The sequence below is a fragment of the Lissotriton helveticus genome, chromosome 4_1, assembly GCF_964261635.1.
Source record: "Lissotriton helveticus chromosome 4_1, aLisHel1.1, whole genome shotgun sequence".
NCBI classification, from domain to species: domain Eukaryota; kingdom Metazoa; phylum Chordata; class Amphibia; order Caudata; family Salamandridae; genus Lissotriton; species Lissotriton helveticus.
The window spans coordinates 1,663,729,567-1,663,744,117 of record NC_136063.1 but is presented as its reverse complement, the minus strand read 5'-3'; the positions used below and the strand labels follow the sequence as shown (position 1 = coordinate 1,663,744,117).

The 14,551-nt window shown below is 44.2% G+C and overlaps 1 protein-coding gene across 4 annotated transcripts in view; it reads left to right on the top strand.

Moving 5' to 3' along the window:
- LOC144829313 (rho GTPase-activating protein 6-like) overlaps positions 1-14,551 on the top strand; it is a 940,021-nt gene that overhangs the window by 733,521 nt on the left and 191,949 nt on the right. The gene's annotated exons all lie outside the window — the stretch shown is intronic.

The following is a 14,551-nucleotide window of genomic DNA, read 5'->3' as shown; positions in this document are numbered from 1 at the left end:
GTAAGGAAATCAGGTTCACAGTGAGTAATAAAGCCTATTGTTATGTGGTTCAACCAATCAGTGGCTGGACCACATATGTTTTAAGGAGCCCTGTAGTGTCCAGTAGTTTTGGTAAATGAGGACAAATCTGATTACGCTTCTGATGGAGCCATGTTGTTAGTGAAACCTGATGAGCTAATTTTAGTCGCCATCAGCTGCTGACCATACTTCACAAACATTTATATTCTAGATAGGGGAAATGGAGTAGAACACAGCATTACAAACTTTTGATTTATCCTGTTAGAGGCCCAACTGGGACAGCCCCTGCTGTTGTCCTTTACATCTGTCTTGGATTTAGAAGAACTGAGTGCTTCATGAGAACTGATGGCCCTCACAAAATCCAGCATCATTCAATATGTAGTGCATGATTTTGTACATTGAGTTGTTTAAACTGTCTTCTTTCTTGACTCTTTTAATTTTTGGTATATCTTTATAAGTGCATCACAGTCTGCATCTGGCAGTTTTTATTGTTAATCTAAGAGTTTTAAAATGAGACTGGGAGATTTTTATCCATATGTTTCATATGTGCTCTGGGCTATTAGATTTTTGGGGAGGGTTACGTCCTTCGCTGGTCAATGCTTAGGGTTGGATCGGTCGTTTTCTACTAAGGAGGTTATTCTTGGGCTTAAGAAGCATGATAATAAGGCTACAATGTGTTTTGTGACTATTCTATTAGCTACTGCATGCCTTTGTATTGCGAGGGGATGGATTAGTCCTAATCCTCCTACCTTATTAGAATTTCTCGCTATTTTGTCAGATATTTATGAAAAAGAACGGGCATTGGCAAATGCAAGATATATTTGTTCAATGCAAAGATTCAAACGAATATGGAAATACTTTAGTACTAATTCGGGTATTTAGTACATACCCATATACTTTGTTTGCATCTAAATGTATTTGTACTTCTGTTTTTTTTATTGCTTCTGTTTTGTACTGTCTGTCTTTTATTTGAATTTGAATATGATGTACCTTCCGTCAAGAAAAAAAAGAGACTGGGAGCTTTTTCTGTTCGCTCTAAAAATTGTTTGAATATCCAGTAAGATTACCTCCTTAGGATCATTTTGACTCATGCAATTGCAATTGTTCATATCTTTTTTCTTATTGCTAAGTCATAAACAAAATCTGAGTTATATCGGAAAAAACTATTAATGGTCTTGTGTATGAACCCAATGATTTCTGGCACATTTGTATCGGTAGTTACAGACTCCTGAGGAGCTGGTAGAAGGGCCACTGTGTTTGGGTTACTATATTTACCTGCACCATTTGGTCCTCCTCTGCTGCGTAATTCCAGTGACCCTAACCATGACAGAGAGCTTCTGTTGAGTGTGGTCATGCTGCTTTGTTGCTTACACTCTGGCTTGGCATGGTGCACATTATGCAGCCACCCGGTTCAGTGATCTCTACTCTGTAGCTAAATCAAAATACATTTTTGTGTTTTTATTTGCAAACAAATCCATCAGGGTGATTCCCATTGTCTAGCAATAATGTGTTTGAACACTGCATTATTACCATACCACCATGTAGAGAATGGTAATTGATATAAGAATTCATAACAAGTAACAAAACGTCCTCCTACTTTGTATTCATACCAAGTCTTTACAATGTTGGATATTGCACAATCCTATTGGGACGGAGCATGGTTATCATTTATTTTGTTTGCATATATCATTAATTTTTAGTAGACATATCAAATTATTGCAAGAATAATCTTTTATGCACATTATGCAACAATCGGGGATCTATATAATGTTGCTAACTTTGAGTTTTTGTTTTGGGATTGCCATACTACTGATACTACTTACACACTAACATGTTTGCTCAGTAAGTTGTCACATATGTTCAATGTACATGAACATGGCTGCAGTGTTCAGATATGGTTCAATTCCACACATAGAGGGAACATTGTCTCCCACTAGTCTCAGCTTTGGAGAACAATATTGTAATTGTGTTCCAATAATCTATTCTCTTCCTTTTCCACCCCTTGCTTATGAACCCAGAAAGGAGGAAAAGAGATAAAAAAAATCTGTGGTTGTGACCATTCAACTCAAGACTGGTTTTATGTCATGTTTCGGGGTTGGTAGCCTGTGCAGCCTGGAGCAGAACTGTTCTTTAATTGCTTGTGTTGCAGATCAGGGAGGACCTGGCCTGGCAGTTTTGTGTAGACTATTTCTTTTGGAGCAGAGTCAAGATTGATTTGCGTATGGAGGGTCCAAAACTAGCTGGCATGTTGTGGCAAATAACAATAGACTGGGATGCAACCCAGTGCCTAAAATTAACTCAAGAATACAATCCATTACTTTTTTTATGCACTTCGGTGCAATGCCTTGAGTGTGACAGACATGCCTAGATATGGAGCCCCTAAATGCACTGTTACTGGAACCAAGCTAAATCCTATTGAAGAGCCCCAACCAGGGCAAAACTGATCTTGGGGTTCTTGTGTTCCGGTTCAAGGAGGACCTGCCCTGGCATTTGGGCTAAACAGTTCATATTCAAGCAGTGTTAAGACTGATTTCAATATGTCTGGGTCCAAATGAGGTGCCATTGCAAAATAACAATGGACTGTGGTGCAGCCCTAAGTAATTACCAATGCCTGAGATTATTTCTTAAATTCCACCCATTGTGTTTTTGCACATATCTATATGTACATGTCCCTGGCACTGCTGCCCCAGAAACCGTTATTTTGCTCTCCCTATGCACATTATATTAATCAGTTTCTGTAAGCTTGTTCTTGCTTCCATAAGGTCTTGTAACACATTTCTATATCTGATTTCTCTAATGTTTGTGGGTGATTATGCTCACTAACATTTTGTACAGTTTCTTTTTCAGTCATAGCCCTCCCATAACATGTTTTCAAATAATACTTTGCACATTTCCAATATATATTTTCTGTGTTTGTGCTCTTTTGACTGTAAGTTCAAGAGTTCCACCCATCACTCAATTGTATAGGTCTGTATGCATATGTCCCTGGCATTACAGCCCCAGAAACATGTTTTTTTCTCTCCTTATGTACATTATGTTAGTGGGTTCCTGTGACTTAGTGCTAGGTTCCATATGGTTTTGAAACACAAGTAAGTAAAGTATATCCCATAAGCATACGTTAATCCAGTATTAATCAATAACTGTTTTCCTTTTGTGATTTGATGTAAGTGGCTCTTTCCGACACCATATCTGTGGGATTTGAAATTATATATTACATTTTTCTATTCACTATATTTTAATGAAGCAATAATATATATATATATATATATGTTTATACAAATTGCCTGTGGCATGAGAGGCACACTCAATTTGTATAAACATTTTCTCGCGGCTGCCTGGCCGCGGAGAGGGCACCATCGCTTGCCGCTGTGAAACGAGGAGCGGCAGGATGAAGCTTCACAACCAAACTACTTGGAAGTAAAGAAGCGCAGGACTCGTCATGGTATATCAGCGTGCCAAAGCACGAAAAGCAAGCCTACTTAAGGTTTTCAATTGACATTTTATTGATCCAAGACAAACGAGGTGTATCCCTCACTATGCACTACAAATCCCACAATTCTATCTGGCCACATGCGTGCCTAGGGATTTGCTTGCAATAAAAACGCCCATAAATTAAGTGAAGTACACCGAGGATTACTTGGTAAAAGCCCCTGATGACGGGGGTGGAGTCCCCCAGAAACGCGTCGGGCAAATTACTCATTGCACGTGGGGAAGCGCGCTGAGACGCTGTAGCCCGGAGAGGAGAGCCCTGCAGTGTGCCTCTCATGCCACAGGCAATTTGTATAAACATTTTCTCGCGGCTGCCTGGCCGCGGAGAGGGCACCATCGCTTGCCGCTGTGAAACGAGGAGCGGCAGGATGAAGCTTCACAACCAAACTACTTGGAAGTAAAGAAGCGCAGGACTCGTCATGGTATATCAGCGCGCCAAAGCATGAAAAGCAAGCCTACTTAAGGTTTTCAATTGACATTTTATTGATCCAAGACAAACGAGGTGTATCCCTCACTATGGACTACAAATCCCACAATTCGATCTGGCCACATGCGTGCCTAGGGATTTGCTTGCAATAAAAACGCCCATAAATTAAGTGAAGTACACCGAGGATTACTTGGTAAAAGCCCCTGATGACGGGGGTGGAGTCCCCCAGAAACGCGTCGGGCAAATTACTCATTGCACGTGGGGAAGCGCGCTGAGACGCTGTAGCCCGGAGAGGAGAGCCCTGCAGTGTGCCTCTCATGCCACAGGCAATTTGTATAAACATTTTCTCGCGGCTGCCTGGCCGCGGAGAGGGCACCATCGCTTGCCGCTGTGAAACGAGGAGCGGCAGGATGAAGCTTCACAACCAAACTACTTGGAAGTAAAGAAGCGCAGGACTCGTCATGGTATATCAGCGCGCCAAAGCACGAAAAGCAAGCCTACTTAAGGTTTTCAATTGACATTTTATTGATCCAAGACAAACGAGGTGTATCCCTCACTATGGACTACAAATCCCACAATTCTATCTGGCCACATGCGTGCCTAGGGATTTGCTTGCAATAAAAACTCCCATAAATTAAGTGAAGTACACCGAGGATTACTTGGTAAAAGCCCCTGATGACGGGGGTGGAGTCCCCCAGAAACGCGTCGGGCAAATTACTCATTGCACGTGGGGAAGCGCGCTGAGACGCTGTAGCCCGGAGAGGAGAGCCCTGCAGTGTGCCTCTCATGCCACAGGCAATTTGTATAAACATTTTCTCGCGGCTGCCTGGCCGCGGAGAGGGCACCATCGCTTGCCGCTGTGAAACGAGGAGCGGCAGGATGAAGCTTCACAACCAAACTACTTGGAAGTAAAGAAGCGCAGGACTCGTCATGGTATATCAGCGCGCCAAAGCACGAAAAGCAAGCCTACTTAAGGTTTTCAATTGACATTTTATTGATCCAAGACAAACGAGGTGTATCCCTCACTATGGACTACAAATCCCACAATTCTATCTGGCCACATGCGTGCCTAGGGATTTGCTTGCAATAAAAACGCCCATAAATTAAGTGAAGTACACCGAGGATTACTTGGTAAAAGCCCCTGATGACGGGGGTGGAGTCCCCCAGAAACGCGTCGGGCAAATTACTCATTGCACGTGGGGAAGCGCGCTGAGACGCTGTAGCCCGGAGAGGAGAGCCCTGCAGTGTGCCTCTCATGCCACAGGCAATTTGTATAAACATTTTCTCGCGGCTGCCTGGCCGCGGAGAGGGCACCATCGCTTGCTGCTGTGAAACGAGGAGCGGCAGGATGAAGCTTCACAACCAAACTACTTGGAAGTAAAGAAGCGCAGGACTCGTCATGGTATATCAGCGCGCCAAAGCACGAAAAGCAAGCCTACTTAAGGTTTTCAATTGACATTTTATTGATCCAAGACAAACGAGGTGTATCCCTCACTATGGACTACAAATCCCACAATTCTATCTGGCCACATGCGTGCCTAGGGATTTGCTTGCAATAAAAACGCCCATAAATTAAGTGAAGTACACCGAGGATTACTTGGTAAAAGCCCCTGATGACGGGGGTGGAGTCCCCCAGAAACGCGTCGGGCAAATTACTCATTGCACGTGGGGAAGCGCGCTGAGACGCTGTAGCCCGGAGAGGAGAGCCCTGCAGTGTGCCTCTCATGCCACAGGCAATTTGTATAAACATATATATATATATATATATATATATATTCACTGAAAAAACCATAGGTTATAGACCATATATAGTTAGGGCTTAGCATTTAAAAAACCTTATTTTACTCACACAAAACCATTGAAATTCCATATATGGTTAGTTGCACTAACTATATATCGCGCACCCGCAATCCACTGCTGATGATGTCACATATTACATCATTCATGACATGGTCAGTGACATCACTGATGACATCTCAAATGACATCACTGATGACATCATCTAGTGTCTGTGTGTTTTTGTAAAGTTTAAATATGTTTTACATATTGAAGAATGAGTGGATGTATGGAAGACTGAGTGTGTGTGTGGCTGGCTGGGAGGTGTGTGACTCTGTGCATATCAATGTGTACTTGTATCAGTGATTGTATGAGAGAGTAAGTATGTGTTAGTATATGTGTGAAAAGTATGGTGTTCTGTGTTTAACTGTATAGATGAGGAAATCGAAGTGTGATTGATTCTTCACAGGACTGACTAGGTGTATGAGTGCATATGATAGTGTTGTAATAATGAGTGACTGTATGTATGAGTGATTGTATGGGTGAATAAGTGAATGTGTGTGTAGACGTAGGAATCAGTGAGTGCGTATGTAGTAACTGGTATTGGTGTGTCATGATGTCATCAGTGATGTCATTTGAGATGTCATTTGAGATGTCATCAGTGATGTCACTGAAGTATGGTGTTCTGTGTTTAACTGTATAGATGAGGAAATGGAAGTGTGATTGATTCTTTACAGGACTGACTAGGTGTGTGAGTAACTCCATGGATGAGTGGCAGTGTGCGAGTGTCTGCATAGGTGTATGAGTGCATATGATAGTGTTGTAATAATGAGTGACTGTATGTATGAGTGATTGTATGGGTGAATGAGTGAATGTGTGTGTAGACGTAGGAATCAGTGAGTGCGTATGTAGTAACTGGTATTGGTGTGTCATGATGTCATCAGTGATGTCATTTGAGATGTCATCAGTGATGTCATCAGTGATGTCATTTGAGATGTCATCAGTGATGTCATCAGTGATGTCACTGACCATGTCATGAATGATGTAATATGTGACATCATCAGCAGTGGATTGCGGGTGCGCGATATATAGTTAGTGCAACTAACTATATATGGAATTTCAATGGTTTTGTGTGAGTAAAATAAGGTTTTTTAAATGCTAAGCCCTAACTATATATGGTCTATAACCTATGGTTTTTTCAGTGAATTTTCAAGGTTTTTTAAATGCTAATTCCTAACTATATATGGTCTCTAACCTATGGTTTTTTAAGTGAATTTCAATGGTTTTTTAATAGCAAATATCATAAGCTGTCGAATGTCAAGTATGTGGTAAGTAAAAACATTTTCGTGTTTATGCACACTGATCTGCTTTGAATGCTGCCCCCCCCTCCCCCTCATTTCTATTAGGAGTACTCTCTCTTTGCAGATAGTGAAGGGTAGTTAACGCAGGCCTTTGCCCCCGTTGTAATCCGTCGTGCCTGCTTCTCTCTCCATTTGATTGATTGTTATCCAAGCATTTACTGTTTTAGAATTGGTTCTCTTTGGTTCATTCTCTATTTACAAACAAGCACAGAGTCGCAATACTCTGTTTAGTCTTTGCAGATAGCGAAAAATCGTGTAAAAAAACAAAAGGAATCGAGCAAAATCAGTAGGCCACTAATGGGATCTCTTTTTGACCTCGCTAAAATAGAAACATTAGGAACAACCCCTCATGACAAACACGAAACTATTGAGATGAACTGAACTCCACACCATGATGGCTGCAATACAGCTCGGCTCCGCCACCCACCCCGCCCAAAATAACGATAAACTCTATGCAAATATTACAAATATATACAACACACCAGCAAAGTAACAGGGTAAAACATTTTATTAAACAACTATTTACATAACTATTTTATACTTTTTGTTGCCCGATCCGGCTAGCTCAATCGATCGAGCATGAAACTCATGCACTCTGATGGTTCAAAGTTTTGAGGAGTGCTTGTAACACTGTCTGAAGCCTATTTGCACTTGCTTCAGCTTCACTATTGTCAAAGTAAAGTGGGGACTGTTTGAGGACGTGACTGCATTTGTGAACAATGTAATGAGGTGCCACCCTGAACCGCTTGACGGAGGCCCCCGAGGGACGGTGTGATGGCGCGGACTCGGAGGGGGCGCTTGGCTCCGGCTCCCTCCCCAAGTCGTGTTCTCCTGGTGTAGCCTGAGATCGCCCCCGACATAGGTGGCCGGCTCCCGGGATTAAGCGGAACTTTTTGCCTTTTGGTAACTCTTCCATTCTTGACCTTGTCCCACAATCCGTTTCACCTAAAGACACGCTGTAGTGGGGCGCCCCTTTACCATTTCAGTTGCCATTCCGCCCGCTTTTGCTACACTATGCCTCTTCCGCTATTCAGCTGTTTACCGCCCGCTCTTTCGACTACAGCGTCTCGCTCACCATGTAGTTGAGTTCCTCCTGCTCTTGCGGTGCAGCGATAGCCGGCTGCCACAGTACTCTCAAAATGGCGGCCCGCTCTTCAGATTTGGGCGTGGTCCACTAAAATTGCCCTGCGACACCTTGGAACTCGGACGCTTGTCTGCTAGAGATTGGGCCCCATTCTCGAAAGCGTCCCCTCAGCCTTGAAGATTCTACAAAAGTCTTGGGGGCCCCCGACTCCCGCAGGCTTCTGGTGGAGAGCGGCTAGCATTATTGCTCGTCGAATGGCCATGACGGAGCTACGAAATGGTGGTGCTCTCATGCTAACGCCAGCTTCAGTCTGAAACATCCAGAAATACTGTAGACTACCAATTCGATCAGTTCCGGTAGCGCCCCAACGTGACCCGGTAAAGAAGAACTAGCCCTCCCCTCTTTGACTGATGGTTCTTGTTGCCTGTCCCTTCTGTTGTCATTTAACAGAACTATTTAGCCTGCTGAAAGGGGTTGTGTTCCGACCGCTGGTTGGTGGAGACATTTTGACTATATTCTAGACCTGCGTTGTCGCGTAATGCGTCATATGACGCGCCGCGTTAGCGCATCCGGAAGTGATCCGGGGCGCGACGCGCAGCGCGTAATGTAAGCATAACAGGTCATATGACTTGTTAATAAAACTTTTCATTGGTTCATTTTACTTTTCTTATTCTAATGATGCTTTCGAACATTATTTTTTCTTAAATATATGTTATAATGTTCCAGGCTAATGTACTTTCCCGGAAAATTTACAACTGTCCTGCAAGTAAAATATATTCCTTTTTCGAGAAAAAGGGCGTTTCTTCGTCCCATGACGGAGCCGTTGAGCAAAAGAGGGTCGGCCTGCTGTCTTAGTCGCCGATACGCCTGAATATCAGATTCTTATCGATCACTTTATGTTGCAGGAGTAGAAAACACAACAGCCCTTGACCATTTATCTTTACTGCGTTCCTGCGTATTATACCTTTTACCCTTCATGTAATTGGACTGCTTTATTTCACTTGCCTTTTACTGATTCGAAAACAGTGACTATTATTAAAAACTTTACCAATGTATATACTACTACCATGTTTTCTTTTAAAAACCTTTATTGTGAAAATGTCATTATACAAATACGGGCCTATAACCACGTGGGCCGGCCACGGAGCAAACTGTAATCGTATATGATGAGTCGACATTTACACTGTAGAGGAACGTAACGGGCGGGCCATTAGGTTGCAAGAACTAAAGTGTCTAACAGTTGCGGAATCGGTGGACGTACATTTTATAATTAAAATACGACAGGGCCACTTACAATAAAATTATCTAGATATACATTTGCGGGCAAGTACCATGGGTGACGTTAATTCGAACTTTCAATATTTGCAAATCCACAGCTAGGCATGCCACTGATATAGCAGTTGTGATCTTAGAGCATGATATGGACAGTGTCTTCCTAATTGAAACCTGGCTCAACCCAACGTCCGCTCCAGTACTAAACCTTCTCATTCACCCATATTTTGCATTTAAGCCTTTAACCATTGAATTGGTTCTACCATCAGAGATATGCAATTTGTTCTCAAGACAAATACAAGTTGATAACTGCAAGAGTGGTCCACTAAGTTGGATGGTTTAATTCCAAAGTGCATTCCTGTCCACTGATGAAGTGAAAATGAGCAGACATCAGTTCTGAGTGCTGATGAGAACCTTGAATTGTGAAGAGTTTGAAACGCGCTGACACATCTTCAGCCAAAAATGCATGACATTAAGGAGTGTTGGGACCTTTGGTGGATGGTTTTGAATAGCAACAGAGTCAAGCCTTGGTTCACAATCAGCTCGGCACTGTGTGGCTGATAAGCCCATTAAGAAAGAATTCACATTGAGGGAGTAGTCGATGATAAAGAGCATTTCCTCTTGGTTATTTGTTAGAAATGGGAGTCTCTACTTGCCAAGGGTTCGTACCTTTGTCCAAGTAGGGACCCTTCCTTCTAGTCAGGCTAAGGGGGTTACACTCCTAAAATAGCTCCTGCTCACCCCCTTGGTAGATTGGCATGAACAGTCAGGCTAATCTTAGAGGCAGTGTGTAAAGCATTTGTACATAACCAACACTGTGTAAGCACTACAAAAGGACACCACACCAGTGAAAATATCCAATATTTTTATATACTTAAGACAAGACCAAAAAAGATAAAAATCCACAATACAGAACTTAGAAATCTTTAGTTATCCAAATAAACTTGAAATGAAGGTCCTTGAAGTTAATAGCTCCATCTGGGGCTATCACGGCGCCATGAACAACAAGTTCCAAATAGTCACTGTGTTGAGGGCTAGCTACGGTGTTGGGAAGACTGACAAAACAGTACCTTTAGCAGCGGCTTGGTGGTGGCATCAGCGGGCGTAGTCGGTGAGACCAGGGTTTGGTATGCAGCATTGGGCTGGTGCCCTCTGTGGTGCCTTTAGGACACGGAGTCGGTAGCTGAGTCGCAGAGGGCATCGGTTTGCTTTTACTTCTCTTTCAGCACAAAACACACAGTCCCCAGTGCTGATGTTCCTGAGACATTTTGAACTGGGGGCAAGCTCTACCTGAAGCCCTTGGAGAAAGTCACAAAAAATGATTGCAGAAAGTTGAAGTCCAGTCCTTTAACTGCCCAAGACAGAACCAGCCGCTGCAGGCCAACACAGCAAAGCTCACAGCAAAGTGGTAATTCTTCAGCTCTTCTTCTTTGCATTCATCTTGTTCCAAAAGAGATCTCAAGTTCTGGGGTATGGTCCCCAATATTTATACTCCAAATTCCTTTGTCCTCTCAGGCAGAGTGTGTCTGTGCTAAGTCCAAACTAGTTTCGTCCTCTTTGGCCCATCTTCCCAGCAGGAGGTGGAGACAGCATTGTTCCAGGTATACAGGTGCGAGGGAAATCTCCTCACACTCCTCTTAATGCAGCCCGGGCCTATTCAGGTGCTAGTGAAAACTCCTTCCACAACTATTCAGCTAAGCCCTGACTCATCTAGACTCTCTGGAGCCACTGCACATCCCCAGCCCCTGTCACCCCAGAGCCAGGCAGTCAATACACATCCTATCAGAGGCACACTGGATGGCTAAGCAAGAAAATACCTACTTTCTAAAGTGGTATTTTCAAACACAGAATGTAAAAATCACCCTCTCTAAAAGATGCATTTTAACATTCTGAGTTCAGGCATACTAAACTTTATTTTCCTATCTGGTCCCAATGGGAAGTTATATTTATAAGATGTTATAAATTAACTCCCATGCTTTCCTATGGGACAGCTAGCCTTTCCCTATTGAAAAACAAAATGCACTGTAATTCACTACAGGACATGTCACTCACACCAGTACATGCCCTACATTTAATATACACAGCACCCTGCCCACAGGGGTACCTTGGGCCTACCTCAGGGGTGACTAATATGTAAGAAAAGGGAAGATTAGGGCCTGGCAAGTGGGTGCACTTGCCAGGTCGACATGGCAGTTACAAACTGTACGCAGACTCTGCAGTGGCAGGACTGAGTTACATTTCCAGGGCTACTCATGTGGGTGGCACAATCAGTGCTGCAGGTCCACTAGCAGCATTTGATTTACAGGCCCTGGGCACACACAGTGTACTGTACTAGGGACTGACTAGTAAACCAAATATGCCTATCATGGGAACACCAATCCATAGTACAAATTTCACTGACCGCATATGCACTGAATAGCAGTTGTAAATTGCCCAGAGTCCTAAAACCAACAACCGCAGGTCAGGAAAAAATAGGAGGAAGAAGCAAAAAGTTTGGGGATAACCTTGCAAAAACGCCCATCTCCCACATTATTCAAATTCAGAACTGTCTTATTTGTGTATAAGAAGTAACATGTTGGTAATGAATTGTGTTATTTGTGGGGAGTGTGAGGTTTATTGTAATGAACAGTGATGATATGTTCATAGTTTATGTTCTGTCTATTACAATGTATTATATATAAAATATTATTTTGCTAGGATGGTTATATGAGAAAAAAAAAGAAATAAATGGTGATCACTGGTAATAGGTGTAGTGATCATAAACAAAAACAAAAGTATTTAGTTTCAGAGTTACTATTGGCAAATTGAATGTTGATTTGACTGTTAGAAATGTGTTTTTTTCTTACCTAAACCCTTTAGTGCCTTCTGTCTGTCTCTAGAATACTAGTCTGGGCTGGATGACGGCTGGCTTCCTGCATCCCCTCTAGACAGGAACACACAAAGATAGGATATGTTTGCCTGAGTGATCATCAGTATGCTGATGGGTCTGCCTGATCGGATGTGTGGGAGGGGCTGACACCTCTACCTGAAGGTCTAAATCCTTTACCCACATGAAGGGATACATACACCTCTGTAGTTATGTTATGTTATGTTAACTGGGCTTATAGAGCGCATGGCAGCCCCAACAACGGGGCGTACCAGCGCTTGCAGACAGCCAAACAGAAAGACGCGGCGAAGGGATAGGACACAGGAAGCGGCCTAGGTATTGATTCCCTGAATGGAGGCAAACAGCCAGGTTTTGATATATTTCCGGAAGTGCCTGTGGTTTCGGATGACGCGTGCCACAATGGGGATAGAATTCCAGAGGGCCGGGGCGAGGGACCTAAAGGAGCGACCACCCGCTCTGCTCTTGCGTACTCTGATGGTCCGGGCAAGGTGGAGATCAGCAGAGCGTAGGGTCAGAGTGGGAACATAGGGGGTACAGAGGTCCTGTAATATTTGAGGGCCCTGGCCATGCAGAATTTTATGGGTGAGGCAGACTGTCTTAAATTCGATTCTCTGTTTCACCGGCAGTCAATGAAGCCGGTGAAGGAGGTGAGAAACGTGGCAGTGTTTGGGGAGGGCAAAGAGGGTACGGGCCGCGGCGTTCTGGGCTCTCTGGAGTCTCTTTACCACTGACTTGTTGGCACCCAGCAGGAGACCGTTACAGTAGTCTAGATGGAAGAGTACCAGGGACTGGACTATAACTTGGCGGGTGGGTGGCTCAAAAAAGCCCAGGATAGGTTTAATACAGCGCAGGCGACCAAAGCATGTGCCTGCAACCTTCTTAGCGTGGGACTCGAAGGACAAAGACTTATCCATTAAAACGCCCATATTCTTAACAACCTCTTTGGGGGTGGGGGAAAGACCCATCGAAGGGGGCCACCACCGGTGGTCCCACTTCTGTGAGTCACCTCCTAGCCAAAGTAGCTCTGTTTAAGAGGAGTTAAGCTGGAGATAATTATCCGCCATCCAGTTAGAGATGGCCAAGATGTCTTCCTGAAATTTGGCCTGGTCGGGCATGGTATCCTTGGGAAAAGTGAAAATGAGTTGCGTGTCGTCCGCGTAAGAGATCATTTTGATCTTTCGTTCCCTGGCGAGGAGGGCCAGTGGGTGGACGTACACGTTAAACAACGTTGGGGCTAAGGGCAGATCCCTGAGGGACGCGGCATTCCAATGGGAACCTGCTGGATGAGTATGGTGGGGCGTGGATCTAGAAGGAACGGTCAGATAGAAAAGACGCGAACCAAGCCAGAGTATTGAGTCTGGAGCCAGGGCACTATAAAGACCTTTCTTTGAAGTCTCCCTACTTCAGAGGCTAAAATGAGTGTAAGTACTCGACTCTGACACCCTGAACTCAGTTCACTTTTGGGACCTTAGGAGACCCTGTCAGGAAGTGAAACTGTGTTGCAGGAGGGACTGTCACTTTGCTAACTGCTCTGCTGTATTGGCCTGCTGCCTGCTCATTGCTGTCCTGAAGGAGGGACTGCCACTTTTCAACTTGCCTTGCTGTGTTGGCCTGCTGCCTTCTGCCTTTTGCTTGATAGTGAGTTAAACGGGATCTACTCTCTGCATCATCTATGAAGACAACTTAAGTACCTCCAAGGGCTTGCTAGCTTGCACCCAGTTCCAGAAGTCTCAGGGCCATCAAATATGTTGCTACTACAAACACCTATTGGACCTAGCTCTCCAAGAGCCCCACCCTGCTGAGATCACCCAAAGTCAGTCAGGGGCATCAAGCTAGTGTTCCTGCAGCTGTTTGCCCTCGTGTTAAATGAGATTGCCTTGTTTGCCTGCCTTGCAGCATCACTGCTCAACAACAGCCAAGTGCAGGCTGCTCAGCATACATCGCTGACAACCCCGAGGTGAAGGGGAATCCTCACTGTGGGAATAATCAAGGGAGACTGATGTGTCTGCCCACTTCCTCCAGCCCGCTGAGGCTACTGCAACTGCTATTACAGCACAGCATGAGGATGACTCGGCCAGCTCGCCGAAACACCACAGCCTACCCGATGGAAGAGATCCCAACACCATGAGCTCCATTCACCTCTCAGCTCCCCCTGAGATAGGTACTGTGAGTATTGAGACACCCGAGTTCTCCATAGCCGACCTGTGTGTTATCGTGGGCTGCTGGATTTGCCTGAA